The sequence below is a fragment of the Pongo pygmaeus genome, chromosome X (genome assembly GCF_028885625.2).
Source record: "Pongo pygmaeus isolate AG05252 chromosome X, NHGRI_mPonPyg2-v2.0_pri, whole genome shotgun sequence".
Lineage (NCBI taxonomy): Eukaryota > Metazoa > Chordata > Mammalia > Primates > Hominidae > Pongo > Pongo pygmaeus.
The window spans coordinates 28,175,552-28,197,886 of NC_072396.2; the positions used below are offsets into that span (position 1 = coordinate 28,175,552).

Below are 22,335 nucleotides of genomic sequence, written 5' to 3' on the forward strand. Positions count from 1 at the left end.
TAATAAGTACCCAATACCCTTTGGGTAAGTTTGGTGTCATAGCAAGTGTTATAATGGGCTTATTCTCCAGTTCAGGACTGGATGTGTGTATATGTGTCTGTGTGTGCATGTGTGTGTGTGTGTGTGTGTGTGTGTGTGTGTGATTTTTTCAAATTATATATATAATAAGTACTTATTTTAACAAAGGAAACATCATGATGCTTAGAGTATTTGACAAAAATCCACAATGTACAGTGCTGCAATTAATTCAGTGGCAATGATATTTTTTATTTAATGGGATTTGTCCATATTTTGATAGTTTGAATTTAGAACATTTTTGAGGAAAGTGCTATCAGAGTAAGGAAAACCAAACAGAAGCTTCTGAAACTGTCTCCTCTCTGGCCAAGAGAGTACATCAAAAGCACTAACGCATCTGGAAAGAATGCTAGAAAGTAAGGCTACCCCTAAGGATCTAAAGCTACAAGGATCGTGGTCCCCACTGTATTTCTAATTCACCAGCCTGGCTGCTGCAGAAATTGGATGGATCCAAGAGAATAACTGTAGACTATGGCACACTTCAACAAGTACTAACCGTGACTGCAGGTGCTGTGCTGGACATGGTATCATTGTTAGAGCAGATTAATACGGCCTCTAGTACATGGTGTGAGACCACTGATTTGGAAAAGGTGTTCTTTCTTTTTTAATCGAAAAAAAAATCAGTAACGATTTGAATTCCTGTGGAACAGACAAATGAATTCATTAACACTTCAGCCTCAGGGCTATGTTAACTGTACTGTTCTCTATTATAATGTATCTGGAGAGCTCTGGACTGTCTGAACATTGATTCAGTAATATTGTGTTGATCAGGTGGGATGATCGAGAGGTATCTATCACAATGGAGACGATAGTACAGGTACACTAGGGGGATGGGATATAAACCTGAGGAATATTCACAGGACTGCCGTATCTAAGCGATTTTTATGGATCTGAGTGTTAGAATATACCTTTCAAAATAAAAGAGGAATCATTACATCGTGGGTCTCTTATCATGAAGAAGAAAGTGCCAGGCCTGGCAAACTTCTTCAGATTCTTTATATATATATATATATATATATATATATATATATATATATATATATATATACTTTAAGTTCTGGGGTACATGTCCACAACCTGCAAGTTTGTTACATATGTTCACATGTGCCATGTTGGTTTGCTGCACCTGTTAACTTGTCATTTACATTAGGTATTTCTCCTCATGCTATCCTTACCCCGTCCCCCCACCCCACGACAGGCCCCAGTGTGTGATGTTCCCTGCCCTGTGTCCAAGTGTTCTCATTGTTCAGTTCTCACCTGTGAGTGAGAACATGCAGTGTTTGGTTTTCTGTCCTTGAGATAGTTTGCTCAGAATGATGGTTTCCAGCTTCATCCATGTCCCTACAAAGGACATGAACTCATCCTTTTTTATGGCTGCATAGTATTCCATAGTGTATATGTGCCACATTTTCTTTATCCAGTCTATCACTGATGGACATTTGGGTTGGTTCCAAGTCTTTGCTATTGTGAATAGTGCTGCAATAAATATACGTGTGCATGTGTCTTTATAGTAGCATGATTTATAAGCCTCTGGGTATATAGCCAGTAATGGGATCGCTGGGTCAAATGGTATTTCTAGTTCTAGATCCTTGAGGAATCGCCACACTGTCTTCCACAATGGTTGAACTAGTTTACACCCCCATTAACAGTGTATAAGCATTCCTATTTCTCCACATCCTCTCCAGCACCTGTTGTTTCCTGACTTTTTAATGATTGCCATTCTAACTGGTGTGAGATGGTGTCTCATTGTGGTTTTGATTTGCATTTCTCTGATGACCAGTGATTATAAGCATGTTTTCATGTGTCTGTTGGCTGCATAAATGTCTTCTTTTGAGATGTGTCTGTTCATATCCTTTGCCCACTTTTTGATGGGGTTATTTGATTTGTTCTTGTAAATTTATTTAAGTTCTTTGTAGATTCTGGATATTAGCCCTTTGTCAGATGAGTGGATTGCAAAAATGTTCTCCCATTCTGTAGGATGCCTGTTCACTATGATGGTAGTTTCTTTTGCTGTGCCCAAGATCTTTAGTTTAATTAGATCCCATTTGTCTATTTTGGCTTTTGTTGCCATTGCTTTTTGTGTTTTAGTCATGAAGTCCTTGCCCATGCCTATGTCCTGAAAGGCCTTGCCTGGGTTTTCTTCTAGGGTTTTTATGGTTTTACGTCTAACATTTAAGTCTTTATTCCATCTCGAATTAATTTTTGTATAAGGTGTAAGGAAGGGATCCAGTTTCAGCTTTCTACATATGGCTAGCTAGTTTTCCCAGTACCATTTATTAAATAGGGAATCCTTTCCCCATTTCGTGTTTTTTTCAGGTTTGTCAAAGATCAGATGGTTGTAGATGTGTGTGGTGTTATTTCTGAGGCCTCTGTTGTGTTCCATTGATCTATATCTCTGTTTTGGTTGCCAGTACCATACTGTTTGGGATACTGCAGTCTTGGAGTATAGTTTGAAGTCAGGTAGCGTGATGCCTCCAGCTTTGTTGTTTTTGCTGAAGACTGTCTTGGCAATGCGGGCTCTTTTTTGGTTCCATATGAACTTTAGTTTTTTTCCAATTTGGTCAAGAAAGTCATTGGTAGCTTGATGAGGATGGCATTGAATCTATAAATTACTTTGGGCAGTATGGCCATTTTCACAATATTGATTCTTCCTATCCATGAGCATGAAATGTGTTTCCATTTGTTTGTGTCCTCTTTTATTTCGTTGAGCAGTGGTTTGTAGTTCTCCTTGAAGAGGTCCTTCACATCCCTTATGAGTTGGATTCCTAGGTACTTTATTCTCTTTGTAGCAATTGTGAATGGGAGTTCACTCATGATTTGGCTATTTGTCTGTTATTGGTGTATAGGAATGCTTGTGATTTTTGCACATTGATTTTGTATCCTGAGACTTTGCTGAAGTTGCTTATCAGCTTAAGGAGATTTTAGGCTGAGACGATGGGGTTTTTCTAAATATACAATCATGTCATCTGCAAACAGGGACAATTTGACTTCCTCTTTTCCTAATTGAATACCCTTTATTTCTTTCTCCTGCCTGATTGCCCTGGCCAGAACTTCCAACACTATGTTGAATAGGAGTGGTGAGAGAGGGCATCCCTGTCTTGTGCCAGTTTTCAAAGGGAATGCTTCCATCTTTTGCCCATTCAGTATGATATTGGCTGTGGGTTTGTCATAAATAGTTCTTATTATTTTGAGATATGGCCCATCAATACCTAGTTTATTGAGAGTTTTTAGCATGAAGGGCTGTTGAATTTTGTCAAAGGCCTTTTCTGCGTCTATTGAGATAATCATGTGGTTTTTGTCTTTGGTTCTGTTTATGTGATGGATTACGTTTATTGATTTGCATATGTTGAACCAGCCTTGCATCCCAGGGATGAAGCCAACTTGATCTTGGTGGATAAGCTTTTTGATGTGCTGCTGGATTCTGTTTGCCAGTATTTTATTGAGGATATTTGCATCGATGTTCATCAGGGATATTGGTCTAAAATTCTCTTTTTTTGTTGTGTCTCTGCCAGTCTTTGGTATCAGGATGATGCTGGCCTCATAAAATGAGTTAGGGAGGATTCTCTCTTTTTCTATTGATTGGAATAGTTTCAGAAGGAAAGGTACCAGCTCCTCTTTGTACCTCTGGTAGAATTCGGCTGTGAATCTGTCTGGACCTGAACTTTTTTTGGTTGATACATTCTTAATTATCGCCTCAATTTCAGAGCCTGTTATTGGTCTATTCAGGGATTCAACTTCTTCCTGGTTTAGTCTTGGGAAGGTGTATGTGTCGAGGAATTTATCCATTTCTTCTAGATTTTCTAGTTTATTTGCGTAGAGGTGTTTATAGTATTCTCTGATGGTAGTTTGTATTTCTGTGGGATCAGTGGTGATATCCCCTTTATCATTTTTTATTGCGTCTATTTGATTCTTCTCTCTTTTCTTCTTTATTAGTCTTGCTGGCGGTCTATCAATTTTGTTGATCTTTTCAAAAAACCAGCTCCTGGATTCATTGATTTTTTTAAAGGGTTTTTTGTGTCTCTATTTCCTTCAGTTCTGCTCTGATCTTCGTTATTTCTAGCCTTTTGCTAGCTTTTGAATGTGTTTGCTCTTGCTTCTCTAGTTCTTTTAGTTGTGATGTTAGGGTGTTGATTTTTAGATCTTTCTTGCTTTCTCTTGTGGGCATTTAGTGCTATAAATTTCCCTCTACACACTGCTTTAAATATGTCCCAGAGATTCTGGTATGTTGTGTCTTTGTTCTCATTGGTTTCAGAGAACATCTTTATTTCTGCCTTCATTTCGTTATGTACCCAGTAGTCATTCAGGAGCAGGTTGTTCAGTTTCCATGTAGTTGAGCGGTTTTGAGTGAGTTTCTTAATCTTGAGTTCTAGTTTGATTGCACTGTGGTCTGAGAGACAGTTTGTTGTGATTTCCATTCTTTTACATTTGCTGAGGAGTGCTTTATTTCCAACTATGTGGTCAATTTTGGAGTAAGTTCAGATTCTATAGGAAATGTTCCATACTCTGAGACACTGCTTTAGCCCATATACACAATGATACAAAAGGCTGCTAGCTTTGAGTTAGGCCCAGAGCAACGAAGTGTTCTGTAGCAAGTCTAAGTTATAATGTAAGCATCTCTGCATTTTTGGGTGATGTTGTTTGCTAGATCCAATGATGCTAGAGGTTTCAGTGGTGGGGAAAGACGTGTGAGAGAAAAGGAAGACATGCCCCTTTCCCAAAGGGAATTGAAGTGCTGTTACTCTAAAAAGGAATAAATGAATGCTGGACATGAGAGGCCACAACAGATATCCAACTCATCCCTATTGTAGTCATTGCAGTTTTTTTGAAAAAGACTTCTGATTCTTGTTTGCCTTATAACTAAAAAAGTCAAACTTCTTTTGAATGAACACATTTAAAGTTTAGAACATATTTGAACATAATGAATCAATATAATTTTATAAACATTTATAATTAAAATCAGTAAATTTTAAAACATGAAATACTAAAGAAGAAATGACTATATTGTTGAATACCTTCAAATTTTTTCTGTATCAGAAGCCATAAATATTTTTGAATTTTTTTGCATTATGATTAAATGCACAAAAAATAATAGTAGATTCTATCTATCTATCTATCTATCTGTCTATCTATCTATCTATCTGTCTATATTTTCTAACTTGAAAAAGTGACCTGGAAATAGATTCACTGTTCACCAAGACTTTGCAATTCAAGAAGTCTGCATTATATGCTAACTCTTCAGCATAATTCTAATAAAAATAAAACTTTGTTCATTATCAATTTTAAGCTTTTTCTAATTAACTCTGAACAGAATCAGTGAAACATAGATCAGAGGAGAATATTAAAATACTAAGTTCCTAATCACTTAAGTCGGCAATATTCAAAGATCTACAATGTCATTAAAACCTCTTAAAGTTTATGAACTTCAGAAATAAATAATAAAATAAATGGCACTAGAAACCTTTCTTTTTCCTTCATATTTCACATGTATGGCAGTGTTTTTAAATATTTTTATTTAAAAAATAGGGTAATAAGACAGATAGATGGAAGATATATTAGATTTATGGAGTAAAGAATAGCAATATAACTAAGACATTTAAATTTTTTTCAGCTAGAATATTTTGTGAAACTAAACCGAATACCTTGTCAATACTCTTTTTTTTCCCCTCTTAGGGACATAAATGGTTGAATCCTTGCTTTATATCATATTCTTCAAATAAAAAAATACATACGAAATTTCTAGATTATTTTGTGGCTAATGATACTATTGCTGTTATTTCTAGTATCATTGTACTATGGTATTCTCTCAGTTTGTTTTTTTTAATGCTCTCCTCAGGTGTTGTGATACAGTGCTCTTTTTGGCCTTTCCAATAATGAATAATCCTCTCTTAGAAAGTACATTAAGTTTTTTGACTTCCAAAATATCGACCATCTGTCATAATGTTATTATAATAAAAAAATCAATTACCTAAAAATTGTAAATATAAGTCTCATACTCTCTATGAGAATTGGAATAATTAATTCTGATAGCAAAAATGGTAGTAGCAGATTTTAAAAAATTATTACTCCAGTTATATTAAAAAAAGAGCAATTCAATTGAAATTAATTTAAGCTGATAGGGGAATTTATTTATATATACAAAAGAATGTGGACTTGGGTTCAGTCATAATTAAACATAAAGCTTAAACAATGTCATTAGTTTTTCTTTCTCCCTCCAACTCTTGCCACTAGTTATCATATTACTTTGATTCTCTCTTAAGGCGGAAGGAATTGCTGCCCTAAACCCTTCTACAGATTAACATCCCCATCAGAGAGAGGATCTTTGTCCGTGATATCTCTGGGGGTAATTGTCCTAGGGAAAACGGATTGAACACGGATCTTGCAGCAATCACTGGCTCAATTCTTGTTGCCCAGAAAGTAGAGGAAGAAAATATTGGGGGCAAGATTAGCTGTATCAAAACCATACAAAATGGATTTTCCCAAGAGGAAAAATACATTCTCTTTGTGGAAAAAGTTATACATTGCATTTTGAATACACCATTCTATTTGTAAGCCATGGAACTACCCTACTGAGGTTTCAAGCTAGACTGATTAAATACATAAAAAGCAACAAATCTGGAGGGTTCTTGGGTTAATATCACTCTGTCCTTTAATAGATTAGAAGAATGGTCCAAGTAGTCTGAGTTAACTCATCAAAATAACAAGCTGCTACCAGTTATGGGGCTTCATGAACTCCTCATTTCTAAGAAGCCCATTTCCCTGACGAAGGAGTTCCTCTGTTACCTAGTTACATAGATTTGCCCTGACCTTCATTATAAATATATAGATATTTAGAGGTTTGGGAGGAAGGTACAACACAATGTACATTCTAGTACATTGTGTTGTGTGCAGAGCTGTGCTCAGCTTCCACTGTGGGATAGGTAGAGCTGAGGGAAATGTATGTGCTCTATCACTTCTCTGCTTGTAAGTTTTCTCCCAATAGACCCTGTTTTAAATCTATACCACTTGGTGTTCTGCCTAACATGTCTTAAACACTATCCTTCATGGAGTCTTAAAAGCTATGAAATGAATCATATGATTTAAGGATTTTTACATAGTAATCAACCTGGTTCCCTAATTTGCTTATTTAGGATCACAACATATTTAAGAAAATGAAAACATGTTGAAAAAGAATCTTCCATTATCTTACCTCTTTAATTATTATTATCCCTTTTTATAAGTTTCTATTTTTTATTACAAATGATCCACTGATATTTACATATTCCCAAAATATCCAGTTGTCAGCTACCTAGTGATTAGTCAGTGCATCTGTTAACTGCTCACTTATTAGATATTTTTTATTTAGGGAATTTTTTAAAAATCACTGCCTTTTATGATTTAGACAATAAATAAAGTGATCGCCACCCTTTATGGGACAGAGGAACTAAATAATTATGTCTAGAGATGTTTATTGAAAGTATAATGTTACTTCAATAATGTGGAATATAAATGGGCACTATTTCAAAAATAAAACAATTTTTAGTGTGCAACTTCTGTTATTATGGTTCTAACATATGGAAGCATTCTATGTTATCATATCATATGGCTTTGAAACTTCATAGAGGATGCTTAGGTATATTTTTCTATTCCATGACTGGTTGTAGAGAGTTATAAAGCTGCTAGAAAAACACAGGAGCTTAGAGAAAACTCAATAAAATATGCAGAATGAATTTGCAAAATAAAATTACAGAACTAACTTCAAAATGACATACATATAGTAAACATTTGAACAATATACAGTAGGATGAAAAACATTCATTTCCCATTTGTCACAGTGGAATCATAATCTAGATTTTTAAGAGAATGCACAAGAAAGCAGGCAGTTAGAAATAATTAGACAACATAACACAGGAAGAAATGCTGCATGGGGGTAACACACGGGTAAAAAGATAGTCTATTACAGTGGAAAAGAAAAAAATGGGGATTGGACTCAGGTTACTAGCTTGGGATTATAAATAGATTACTTATCCTCTTCAAAACACAATTTTCTTTTTGGCAAAATGAAAATGAGAAAACGTTCATAGACTTTTTAGGTGCATTAGACACAAGTAGCTATGGCACCTTTGTTCAGATTAGACATAGACACTTCTCCAGGTATGCACATCCCCATTGTCATTCATCTTGGAGTCCAGATGGAGCCTTTGTACTAATTACAAAAGATGTTCCTTACTCCAAGCAGATGTAGCTCTGCCCCATGAAGCAAATGACATTTAGAAGAGCTTGAAATTGATTTCAACCCCCATGTGCCCTCTTGGCTGGTTGTGTATGTGAAGTGATCAACTTGAATACGTGTTCAGAACTCAGTCCTCCTATTTATTGTAAGTTCTGTTAATACTAGCAGAAAAGTGAGAGATAAATTAATAGTGATTGGATTTTAAGCTTTATTGATCATAGACCAAAAGTAGTAAAGCTTTGGGAAAAGGCTTAGTTTTTTTTTAAATAACAAAGACTATGCAAAATATATGGCCTTTATGTTTCAATTTTTTTTATAATTAAGCCCATCTCTTCTGGATTAAGATATAGCTTCAGGATATTATCTACATCTATATATATATATCTAATCTATCTATCTATCTATCTATCTATCTATCTATCTATCTATCTATCTACTTACCTACCTATCCATCTACCTATATTCCACAAAAATTTTATTTGGAAAACTAGCTCTATGAGATATGAAACAATTTTAGGTAAGTGGTTTTGGTAGTAAGTCAAGAAAGTGTGACAATGTTTTGATGAATATAGCATAAGATTTATTTATTCCAGGTTATCCTAGAGATTTTACTACAACAGCTACTGTAAATCTCCAAACAGGGATAAGCTTTTCAGTTTTTCCCCAAAATAATTTACCAATAGAAACCGTTTCTCTATAAGTGAGGCCTCATCCAGAAAAGCACACAAATAGATCAGACAAATAATAGATAGATAGATAGGAGAGAGAGAGAGAGAGAGAGACAGAGAGACAGAGAGATTTGTTACAGGGATCTGGGTTTCCCAATTGTGGGAACTAGGTAAACAGTCTTTTAAAGGTTCTCCCTCCACATCTGATGCTGGAGCATAAGCAGACCTGACACTCGAGCACAAGTTGGCACAGAAGTCAGGAAAACTAAAGGGAAATTCAAAGAAGCTAGTGTAATTCAGGTCTGGACGCTGCTTCATGCTAATGAGATCTGTCAGCTGATCACTACATGTTATCTACAAAATGGCAGCTGCTTCCTTTCCACCTTCCAATAAAAATGTTTGAGGAAATAATTCACTAGTAGCCTATTCAAATTCCTGAAAAACCAACTGTCTTAACTATGACTCAAAGTCCAGGTGCAATAAAAGAAAGGATAACTTCTACTGCTTAAAATTTTAAAAACTGCATGATAAAAAAAGAAAAAGAAATATAGGTAAAGTAAAAAAAAAGACTAAAATATTTGCAATGCATGCTACAAATAAAGGATTAATATCTTAATAAATAATCTAAAAGGTGAAGTTTAACAACCTAAATAAACTTATGGAAAAATTGGCAAAAATACATGAAAAATTTCGAATTTTAAAACAATTTTAGAGATACAAAAATTATTAAACTTATTAAAATATGCTAAATTTCACTTATAATGAGGAGAATGTAAATTCAAGCTAATTGACAAAATTTCTCATATATACATGGACAAAAATTTGAGAGCTCAATATCACCCTCTGTTGGCAAAACTGTAGAGAACAGACACTCTCATATCTTGGTAATGGGACTACAGAATAGTACAATAGTGTAATTATGGTGAAAAATTTGACAAAATCTAAAAAATGCCTTTGAACTTTGATTCGGTAGCACCACTTTCAAAAATATAGCCAGAGGATGCACTCCAAAAATATAATATCAAAAGGACAGGTAACAAAAGAATAAATACACAAATTAAACTTTGTGGAAATTTAAAAATTTAGTATATCAACAAACAACATCAACAGAGTAAAAAGGCACCCCAAAGAATGGGAGAAAATATTTTCAAACCATATATCTGATGAAAGATAATGTGAAGAAAATGTGCAAAGGGATGAACAAATATTTCTCCAAAGAAAATATACAAATGGTCAGAAGCATACAAAACAATACTTAACATCACAAATCATTAGGAAAATGCAAATTAAAACTACAATGACATAATACTTCATACTCATCAGAGTAGCCACTATAAAACAACAACAAGAAGAACTATCAAGTATTGGCAAGGCTGTGGAGAAATTGTGACACTTGTACATTTTTGGTGGTAATGTAAAATGGTATAATTGCTGTGGAAAACTGGTGTTCCTTCAAAAGTCAAAAATAAAATTGCTGTATGGTCCAGTAATTCCATTTCTAGATATATACCCCAAATAATTAAAAACAGGGGTTCAAAGAGCTATTTATGTACTCATGCTCATAGCAGCATTATTAACAACAGCTAAAATATGGAAGCATATAAAGTATCCATTGATGAATGAATAGATAAGCAATATGTGATATATACATACAATAGTATATTCAACCTTACAACGGAAGGAAATTTTGTCATATGCTACAACATGGATGAATCTTGAAGACATAATACTAAGTAGAAGTAACCAGTCACAAAAATACTTATACTGTACTATTCTACTTATATGAGATATTTAAAGTAATCACAATCATAGAGACAAAAAGTAGAATGGTGGTTGCCAGAGGCTGGGGAGAGGGGAGAATGGGGAGATATTTTTTAATGTGTAGAGAGTAGAATGCTATAGAGTTTCAGTTTTACAAGATGAAAAGAGTTGTGGAGATCGATGGTGATGATGGTTGCACAATGTTATTAACGTATTTAATATTACTTAGCTCTGCACTTAAAATGGTTACTTTGTCTATACCAATAAATTGGAGAAGGAAAATAATTTTTTGTTAAGATAGTAAATTTTATATTATGTGTATTTTAACATAACAAAAATAGGAAAAAAAAATAATAAGCAAGCAAAATCCTGATAACCTAATAGAACACAGGAAAAAAAATTGAACCAACACTTTAAACTCCTCCTGCCCGCCCACCACAGTGAAGGAAAAAAGTGGCCTATAGCCATATATAAAATACGCTCAAATCATTAGTAATCAACAAAATGCAGATTAAAATTATAGTAAGATGTCACTAAAATTTAAGAAACACAGACATACACCCCCACACCCATACAGCGTGTATAAGATACCAAGTGTAGGCTAGGATGTGTGCAATAGGAGTTCTATTAAGATGCTGGGGGCAAGCACCATGGCTCACATCTGTAATCCCAACACTTTGGGAGGCTGAGGCAGGAGGATAGCTTCCATCCAGAAGTTCAAGACAAGCCTGGGCAACATAGTGAGATCCTGTTTCTACAAAAAATAAACAAAATTAGCCAGATGCGGTGTCAGATGCCTGTAGTCCCAGCTACTCAGGAGGCTGAGGTGGGAAGATCGCTTGAGCCTGAGAGGTCAAGGCTGCAGTGAGCTGAGGCTGCACCATGCAATCCAGCCTGGGTGATAGAGTAAGACCTTATCTCAAAAAAAAAAAAAAAAAAAAGATGTTAGTAAGAATATATGTTTAAAGTATTTTGAAATAAAATTTGGTATTATCTACCAAATTTGAAGACGTACATCACCTGTTACTCAGAAATTCTACTTTTACATCCGTATTCAACAGAGTGTAGGCACTTGTGCCCCAAGCAGTATGTATAAGAACATCATTTGGGAGGCCGAGACGGGCGGATCACGAGGTCAGGAGATCAAGACCATCCTGGCTAACACGGTGAAACCCTGTCTCTACTAAAAATACAAAAAAATTAGCCGGGTGTAGTGGCGGGCACCTGTAGTCCCAGCTACTCGGGAGGCTGAGGCAGGAGAATGGCGTGAACCTAGGAGGCGGAGCTTGCAGTAAGCCAAGATCGTGCCACTGCACTCCAGCCTGGGCGACTGAGCGAGACTCCATCTCCAAAATAAATAAATAAATAAATAAATAAGTAAAATAAAAAAATAAAAAAAGAACATCATTAGCATCATTACATGTAATATCTCAAATTGGCAATAATCTTAAACTCATTTAAAAGTAAAATTGATAAATAAATTGTAGAAAGTCAAACAATGAAATGCTAGGAAACATTAACATAAGTGAATTAGTGCTACGTTCATATTTCCCACTAACATACTGCTGACTAGAACAACCCAGATACTTCTAGATTATTCCATTCAGGTAACATTAAAAAATCAGGAACACTTAAATAATAATGTTTAATGATATGTACTGAGGAAATAAAACCACAAAGAAAAGAAGGAAATAACTACCATACAATTCAGGTTATCTTTGGCAGAGAGAAATAGTGATTTTGACAGGGTGTATGGGAGTTATTTAGGTTGATGGCTTTATTTCTTAAGCTTGAGGGTCATCAAGCAGAAGTTCACTGTATGAGAAAGGGCTGTACTGTACATTTCTACTTTGTGCATTTTCCCCATGTATATTGTAGTCCACCATAAAATTTAATTAAAATGCAAAGTAGTTGGTTAAAACATAATTCTGTAATACTTGGAATTGTTCTAATTATAAGGAAACACTTTTGCTTAGAACAAGGAAGTTATAAATGTATTTGCTGGTGACAAGAGATAGACCTCAATGACTGGTGGCTGTAAACTGAGCTCACTGCTGGAAACTTTTTGATCATAATATAGTCTACATTTCACACCACTTACTTTTGGGCTACCAGAAAGGGCTGGCTTGGTCACAGTAAGAAGAGAGAGTTTAATAGAACTGAGGATAGATTTCTCTCACTGCCCTTCAGGGGAAAAAAAACTGAAGAATCCTAGAATATATAGTTTATTGTAAAAGATTGTTTGTTGTTAGGAAACATGATCCATACTGGAGAGGAAGTATGAATGCAGAGAAGGTGGAAAAGGCTGTATTGATTTACTGTAAATCTAAAAAGTCATACTGGAAATACTGCATAAATGTAAAAAACTGGAATGCTTTTAGTAAATATACCTGTTTTATTTTTAATTTATATATTACAAATCAAAATCCTAAAAGAGAAGTTTTTGAGGGGTTTTCAATGAAAAACGTTTATAACAACAAGGTTTTAAATATAAATGAAAAGGGTAAAAAAATTTGGGAAAGTTTTGTGTTACAACTTTCTACTTACTGCCTACAAAAAAAAATCAATACTGGCAAAGAAAACCAAATAAATTTATATTTAAAAGAAAAAAGATTGCATAGCAGCCCGAGTATGATTTATTTCATGATGAATTAGACACCATTTTTTAAAACAGCAAGATACACCTCACACAACCTCCAAGAAAATAGCAATGCAGATTTAAACACGTATGAATGGAAAGAATTAGATTTCCTTTCACACCAATTTTGTTTGAGGTCTGCCAATTAGATAAAGGTCCAAGTACTAAAGCTACAACATTGAAATTGCTTCCTAAAATGAAGGAAGAAAATACTTTCACAAACTTCTTAATATTCATCAAGTACCTCCTACTAGGTATTTTCTATGTGCATTTACTTATGTTATCTCATTCAATATGCATGATCAACCAATGGAATTGGAATTATTTTCTAAGATTTACAGGTGAAGATATTGAATCTCAGAGTACATGTATTTTCTCTAGTTAAATACTAAGGAATTAGAATTGTCAGAGTTTAGACATAGTTCTTCTGACTCTAAGACCAATTATTATTGTGCCTACCTGCAACTTTTAGATACCATACTAATATCAAGGATTATCAGTCACAGTAGAGTCAGGAAAAGATAACTCATGTCAAGTACTTCAACAAAGGGAGTTTCATATGGGAAGGTAGTACCAAATTGTTAGAAGACCTCACAGAATAACAGGGTGAGGGGAGATAGCCCAGAGGTTATCAAATGCAAGAAGTTTCTTCCATTACTAGGGCTGGAGAGTCAATAGAAGGAACATTCCATGCTCATGGATAGGAAGGATGAATGTTTTAAAATGGCCATACCACCCAAAGCAATTTACCGAGTAAATGCTATTGCTATTACTACTAAGAACATTCTTCTCAGAATTAGAAAAAAAAAAAAAACTATTCTAAAACTCATATGTAATCAAAAAAGAGCCTTAATAGCAGTCCTAAGAAAAATGAAGAAAACCAGAGGCATCACATTACCCAACTTCGAATTATACTACAAGGCTGCAATAACCAAAATAGCATGTTACTGGTACAAAAACAGACCCACAGACCGGTAGAATAGAATAGAGAACCCAGAAATAAATCTGGACACCTACAACCATCTGATCTTTGACAAACTTGACAAAAACAAGCAATGAGGAAAGAGTTCCCTACTCAGTAAATGGTGTTGGGATAACTGGCTAGTTATATGCCGAAAATTGAAATTGATCCCTTCCTTGCACCACATACAAAAAACTCAAGATGGATTAGAGGCTTAAATGTAAAACCTAAAATTTAAAAACCCTGGAAGATAACCTAGGAAATACCATTCTGGATATAGGCCCTGGCAAAGATTTCTGATAAAGATGCCAAAAGCAATTGTGACAAAAAGAAAAATTAGCAAATGGAATCTAATTAAACTAAAGGGCTTCTGCACAGTAAAAGAAACTATCAACAGAGCAGACAACCTACAGAATGAGAGAAAAAATTTGCAAACTATGCGTCAAACAAAGGTCTAATATCCAGAATCTATAAAGAATTTAAACAAACTAACAAGCAAAAAACAGAAAACCTCATTAAAAAGTGGGCAAATGACATGAACAGATACTTTTCAAAAGAAGGCATTCAGGTGGCCAACAAGCATATGAAAAAGTGCTCAACATCATTAATCATTAGAGACATGCAAATCAAAACCACAATGAGATACCATCTCACACCAGTCAGAATGGCTATTATTAAAAAGTCAAAAAATAATAGATGCTGGTGAGGTTGTAGAGAAAATGGAACACTTATTCCATTATTCCCACCACTGCTGGTGGAAATGTAAATAAATTCAGCCACTGTGGAAAGCAGTTTGGGAATTTATCAAAGAACTTAAAACAGAACTACCATTTGACCCAGTTATCTGATTATTGAGTATGTACCCAAAGGAATATAAATTGTTCTATCATAAAGACACACGCACATGTTAGTTCATTGCAGCACTGTTTACAATAGCAAAAACACAGAATCAACCTAAATGCCCATTAACAGTAGACTGGATAAAGAAAATGTGGTATGTATACACCATGGAATACTATGCAGCCATAAAAAGAATGATATCATGTTTTTTGCAGCAACGTGGGTGCAGCTGGAGGCTATTATCCTAAGTAAACTAACCCAGGAAGAGAAAACCAAATACCACATGTTCGTACTTACAAGTGGGAGCCAAGCACTGAGTACAAATGAACACAAAAAAAGGAACAATAGACATCTAAGCCTATTTGTGAGTGGAGGGTGGGAGGAGGGTGAGGACCAAAAAACTGCCTATCAGGTACTATGCTTATTACCAGGGTGACAAAATAATCTGTATGCCAAACCCCTGTGATACACAATTTGCCTATGTAACAATCATGTGCATATACCCCTGAACCTAAAATAAAAGTTAAAAAAAAAACAGTAACTCGAAGAATAAATAAATAAATAAATAAATAAAAAAGAAGGAGCTGATGTTACCAGAGCCCAAGATCTGAGTTCCCTTCACAGGAGCTGAAAACTTTAACGAAGGGCTTTTTGAGGGAGCAGCAGGAGTAGCTACCAAGGGGAATTTGGAGACATGAAGAAGTGCTCATCTGACAGGAGCTAGAATCATAGAAGGAGCTGCAAGATGGGAGCTGGGACCTCAGAGGAAGGGGCTGCCTTGTGGGCTCTGCAACCACAGAACTGCTATACACACTGGCAGAGATACCTCCAGAAGCCAAGACAAAGGCTTACCCTGGCTTCTCACCTCCAATCTCCAGCCAGTGCCTCCCTGTTAGGTGAGCCCAAAAGAAGCAATTTGAGAGGAATCTGGGAATGTAGTTTGCAGGAGTCATCCTTCTGTGATCTGTAGTTTAGGGCATAGCACATGAAAGGAAGAGGAGGTGGATCTCAGAGTAAAGAGGAAAATGATCAAACCACAAAGCTGGTTTTCTAGGCCACATCAAATTATCCAAGCCCCAAAAGATGACGATGAGTAAAAATTACCTAAAGTATCCAAACAGACTCATGTTAGAATAATTAATTTGATATGTAATATTTTTGTTTCTCATGAAGATAAGTCACCATGTAACATGAATAAATACATACTTGTTTCAGTTATCAAGAGGTCTAAATAAGTAACACTGCACACAAAGGATGAGAAAGCAAGCTGAAATATAGGAGGCAAAGAAAGATTCCTGCTATCATATAGGATTGATTTAAAGGCAAAAAGTAGATAAATGTGAATAAGAGTCTAAAATTAAGTCTATATCTTAGTCTTGGCCATTAAAGCTTATAAGGGACATAAATTTGAATGATAATTCCAATTGTTAGTTTTGCTAATGTCTGATTAGAGCTTTCAGAAATCAATTCTTTTATTATATAAAGTAGCAGCTTATAATTAGGGGAGGGGGAATTCACATTTGAAACAAAAGAATTGATTTCTAATTCTAGGTGGTGGAAAAAAATAGCACCAAGAAATGTTAAGACCAAAAAAAAAAAAAAAAAAAAAAAGCTGTGAAAGACAAATGCAAAAGAAATGGGAAAAATGCAGGCTGTTATTTCATTAGAATACATAAGTAGTACGAAGCTTGTGTTTTCTCTCTTATTATTTTTCTATAATTATCCAAGCCTATAAAATCTAGAAAGAGGAATATTAGGCACATCTGGCAAATGTTTAATATATTATGTTCATAAAAGTACCTAGCCAGTGCTATCCAATAGAATTTTCTGGCATGGTGAAATATTCCCTTTTTTTTTCTTTTTAAAACAGCTTTACTGAAGTATAATTGATATGCAAATGATGGCACATATATAATGTGTAAAATTTGGTGAGTTTGGACATATGCAAACACCCGTGATCCCATCACCACAGTCAAGGTAATAGACATATTCAACACCTCCCAAAGTTTTGTTGCATCCCTTTGTGTGTGTTTCATTGGTTGATTGTTGTTTTTGTTTGTGTGTGTGTGTGTATGCATGTATGTGTGTTAAGAATACATAACGTGGGCCGGGCACGGTGTCTCAATGCCTGTAATCCCAGCACTTTGGGAGGCTGAGCCAGGCGGATCACGAGGTCAGGAGATCCAGACCCTCCTGGACAACATGGTGAAACCCTGTCTCTACCAAAAATACAAAAATTAGCTGGGCATGGTGGCGTGTGCCTGTAATCCCAGCTACTCGGGAGGCTGAGGCAGGAGAATCACCTGAACCAGGGAACTGGAGGTTTCAGTGAGCTGAGATCGTGCCACTGCACTCTAGTCTGGAGACAGAGTGAGACTCCATCTAAAAAAAACAAAAGAAAACAAAACAAAAAAAACAATGAACACATAACATCATGAGATCTACTCTCTTCAATTCTGAAGTACAAAATACCATATTGTTAACTATAGGCACCATGTTGTACAGCAGATCTCTAGAACTTATTCATCTAGCATAACGTACTTTATACCCATTGAACAACTCTCAATTTCCCCCACTTTCCAACCCTGCCAATCACTATTGTATACTTTTCCTTCCATGAATTTGACTACTATGAATACCTCATATAAGTGAAATCATGCAGTATTTGTCCTATGGCTGGCTTACTTCACTTAGTATATTGTCCTTTCAGCTCCTACATGATCTAGCAAATGAAAGGATTTTCTTTTTTTAAAAGCTGAATAATATTCCACTAGATATGTAAACCACATTATCTTTATCTATTCACGAGTTGATGCCCACTTGGGTTTTTTCCATATATGGGCTATTTGAAATAATGCTGCAATGAACATGGGAATGCAGATATCTCTTAGAGATACTGATTTTATTTCCTTTGTGTATATACACATAAGTGAGATTGCTGGATCATGTGATAGTTCTATTTTTTAATTTTGAGGAACCTCCATACTTTTCTCCATTATGACTGTACCAATATACACTCCCACCAACAGTGTATAACGGTTCTGTTTTCTCCTCACCCTTGCCAACACTTGTTGGCTCTTGTCTTTTTTTTTTTTTGAGATGGAGTCCCGCTCTGTCACCCAGGCTGGAGTGCAGTGGCACCATCTCGGCTCACTGCAAGCTCTGCCTCCTGGGTTCACGCCATTCTCCTGCCTCAGCCTCCCGAGTAGCTGGGACTACAGGCGCCCGCCACCACGCCCCGGCTAATTTTTTTGTATTTTTAGCAGAGACAGGGTTTCACCATGTTAGCCAGGATGGTCTCGATCTCCTGACCTCTTGATCTGCCCGCCTCGGCCTCCCAAAGTGCTGGGATTACAGGTGTGATTCTTTTTGATAGTAGCTATCCTATTATGAGTGAAGTGATAGATCTCATTGTAGCTTTGATTTGCATTTCCCTAATGATTAATGATGTTGATTACCTTCTCATATGCCTGTTGGCCATCTGTATGTCTTTTTTGGAGAAATATATTTTCAAGACTTTAGCCCATTTTTTAAACTGGGTTGTTTGTTGTTGTTGCAGTTGAATTGTATGAGTTTCTTATATATTTTGGATATTAATCCCTTGTCAGATATACAGTTGACAATTTTTTTCCCATTCTGTAGACTTTTCATTCTGTTGATTGTTTCTGTGCAGAAGCTTTTTAGATTGATGTGGGCCCACTTGTCTATTTTTCCTTTTGTTGCCTGTGCTTTTGGTGTCATAGCCAATAATTTACTGCCATGACAAATGTATAGCAACTCTTCTCCTGTTTTCTTCTAGGAGTTTTGCATTTTCAGCCCTTACATTTCAGTATTTCTTTTTAAGCTGATTTTAGTGTATGGTTTAAAGTAGAGGTTAAATTTCTTTCTTTTTCTTTCTTTCTCTCTTTCCCTTTCTTTCTCTCTCTTTCTTTTTTCTTTTTTTCTCTGTTTCTCCCTTCCTTCCTTCCTTTTCCCTCTCTCTCTCTTTCTTTTCTTTTCTTTTCTTTTTCACATCAGTATCCAGTTTCCACAACACCATTTGTTGAAAAGACTATCCTTTCCCCATTGTGCATTATTGGCACCCTTGTCAAAGACCCTTTGACTATATGCATTGGATTATTTCTGGGCTTTTTATTCTGTTTCATTGGTCTGTATGTCTGTTTTTATGACAGTACAAAACTGTTTTGATTACTCTAGCTTTATAATATATTTTGAAATCAGGACGTATTATGCTTCCTGCTTTGTTCTTTCTCAAGATTATTTTGGCTATTCTGTGTCTTTTATCACTCCATATGAATTTTAGGATTGTTTTCCTATGTCTGTAAAAAAATGCCATTGGAATTTGGACAGGGATCACACTGACGCTGTAGGCCACTGGGTAGTATGGACATTTTAATATCAATTATTCCAATCCATTAAAATAGGATATATTCCCATTTACTTGTTTCCTGTAAATTTTTTTTATCAATCTTTTGTAGTTTTCAGTGCATAAGTCTTTCACCGCCTTGGTTAAGTTTACTCCTAAGTATTTTATTTTCTTTTATGCTATTGTAAAAGGGACTGTTTTCTTAATATCCTTTTTGGACAGTTCATTGTTAGTGTGTAAAAAGCTGATTTTTCTCTGTTGATTTTGTAGTCAGCAAATTTACTGAATTTAAAAACTAGTTCTAATATTCTTCTGTGGAGTCTAGGTTTTCTGTATATAGGATCATAACATCTGAAAAGAGAAATAATTTTACTTCTTTATTATTAGGATTATGGGTAAATTTCTATATACATACAACCTGCCATGACTGAATTATGAAGACGTAAAAATCTTTACAGAATAATAATGAGTAAGGAGGTTGAATCAATAATCAAAACCCTCTGCAAAAGAAAAGCCCCTGACCAGATGGCTTTACTAGTGAATTATACCAAACATTTCAAGAAGAATTAATGCCAGTTCTTGTCAAACACTTCACAAATGCTGAAGAGAGGGGGAGACTGCCAAACTTATTTTATGATACCATCATTACATAATACCAAAGCCAGACAAAGATATTACAAGAAGAGAAAATTAAAGGCTAATATCCTTGATGAATATAGATTCAAAAATCCTCAAAAAATACTAGCAAACAAAATTCAATGGTACATTAAAAATATTATGCACCCTGATCAAGTGGGGTTTATTCATCATAGTCCATTCAAATTGCTATAACAAAATACCATAGGTTGAGTGGCTTATAAAAAAATAGAAATTAATTTCTTACAGTTCTGGAAGCTAGGAAGTCCAAGCTCAAGGCACCAGCAGATTCTATGTCTGGTGAGGCCCCGTTACCCAATTTAGAGATGGCCGTCTTATTGCTGCCTCGCCACTTGGCAGAAGGAGCAAGAGAGGTCTCTGGTGTCTCTTTTATAAGAGCACTAATCACATTCATAAGAGCTCCATTCTCATAACCTAATCACATCCCAATCACCACTCTTTCAAATACCATGAAATTGGGGATTAGGTTCCAACATATGAAATTTGGGGAGTGGAGGACACAGACATTTGTCTATTGCATCATCCTTAGGGTTACAAGGATGGTTCAATATATGCAGATCAATGAATGTAATACCCAACGTTAATGAAATTAATACTAAAAATCACATGATCTTTTTAATAGGCGTAAAAAAGCATTGGAAATAATTCAACATTATTTCATGATAAAACTGATCAACAAACTAGGTATAGAAGGAATGTACTTCAACATAATAAAGGTCATAGATGACAAGCTGAAATCTAACATTATACTTAATGGTGGAAAGTTGTAAGCTTTTCCTCTAAAATCAGGAAGAAGACAAGGATGCCAACTTTCGCCATTTCTATTCAACATAGTACTGGAAGTCCCAACCAGAGCAATTTAGGAAAGAGAAAGAAATAAAATGAATTAAAATGTTATTATTCTCTATCTGTTCCCTCTAATGCATAGTCATTAGCCACGTGTGGCTATAAAGCAAGTGAAATATGGCTATTTTGACTGCGGAACTAAATTTTTATTTTTATTTGGTTTTACTTAATTTTCATTTAAATTTAAATAGCCAAATGTGGCCAGTAGACACATTTTTAGGCAGCACAGACTATATGTATTATTCAACCTTGGAAGAAAGGTATCTTCTTCCCACAATGAATAACTTAAAGTAGGACAATTTTGTAGCACTGAGAATGTGACTCCTTCCTACTAATCATAATAGCTGACTTATCCCTAGGGTGGTTATAGTCAAATTTCCCAAATATTCATGTACCCTTTAAATTCATAGTAAACTATTTCTTCATTTTTAATGTAAGCAATTATTGGTATACACTTCCCTCTCAGAACTACTTTTTCTCTGTCCCATAGGTTTTGGTATACTGAGCCTGGGGCTACTGGTGTCAGCCTGGTGGTAGTGCAGCTCATCTGATGCCTGGGGCTGCAGGATCCTAGCTGGTTCCTGTGACAGACCTTGGGAAGCTCAATCTCAGGTAAAGCCTGGAGTCTGGGGTCATAGGGGCCTGCCCAGTACTGGGTTTTAATGGGGCACGTCCAGTGTTGGACCTCACAGCAAAGTGCTCACTTCCCTCTTCTTCCCTCAAGCAGAAAGTTTCTCCCTCCATGTTGTGCTGCCGGGGGTTGAGGGAAGGGTGAAGTGGGTAATGTCAAATTGCCCTCCCTACTCTTCTTAATTGTGTCTTTTAAAAATGTATGTGCTATACCCAGGTGCTGTAATCTCTTCCTTGGTTTCCCAATCTCTTGTAAAGGTATTTTTGTGCATGAATAATTGTTCAAATGGAAGTTTTTTTGCAGAAACAAGTGCAGGAAAGTCCTATTCTGCCATTTTGCTGATGTGTCTCCCCAGTATGGTCCATTTAAAACAGAAATCACGTCATGTCTCTGCTCAAAACCCTCTAGCAGCTCCATTTTATTCAGAACAGGTCAAGGTTTACCATGGCCTGCAAGACCCTACATGGTTGTCATCCCCTAATTCTCTGATTTCATCTTTTGTCTACTCCTTGTTCACTCTGTCCCAGGCACATTGGCTGTTGCTCACAAACATGAGGCATTTTAGGGTCTTTGCACTTGTGTTTTGCCTGAGGGTCTTTGCACTAGCTGTTTCCTCTGCCTAGAACATCCTTACACAAGGGTATTGTGTACTTCCCTTATGTCTGTCTTTCTCCTATCCTTTG

General features: G+C 35.7%; 1 protein-coding gene across 1 annotated transcript in view; it reads left to right on the plus strand.

Moving 5' to 3' along the window:
* LOC129024732 (DDB1- and CUL4-associated factor 8-like protein 2) overlaps positions 1-22,335 on the plus strand; it is a 171,461-nt gene that overhangs the window by 19,679 nt on the left and 129,447 nt on the right. The window contains exon 2 of the mRNA XM_054471924.1: positions 21,512-21,633. The gene's annotated coding sequence lies outside the window, so the exon portion shown is untranslated. The remainder of the gene's footprint in view (positions 1-21,511; positions 21,634-22,335) is intronic.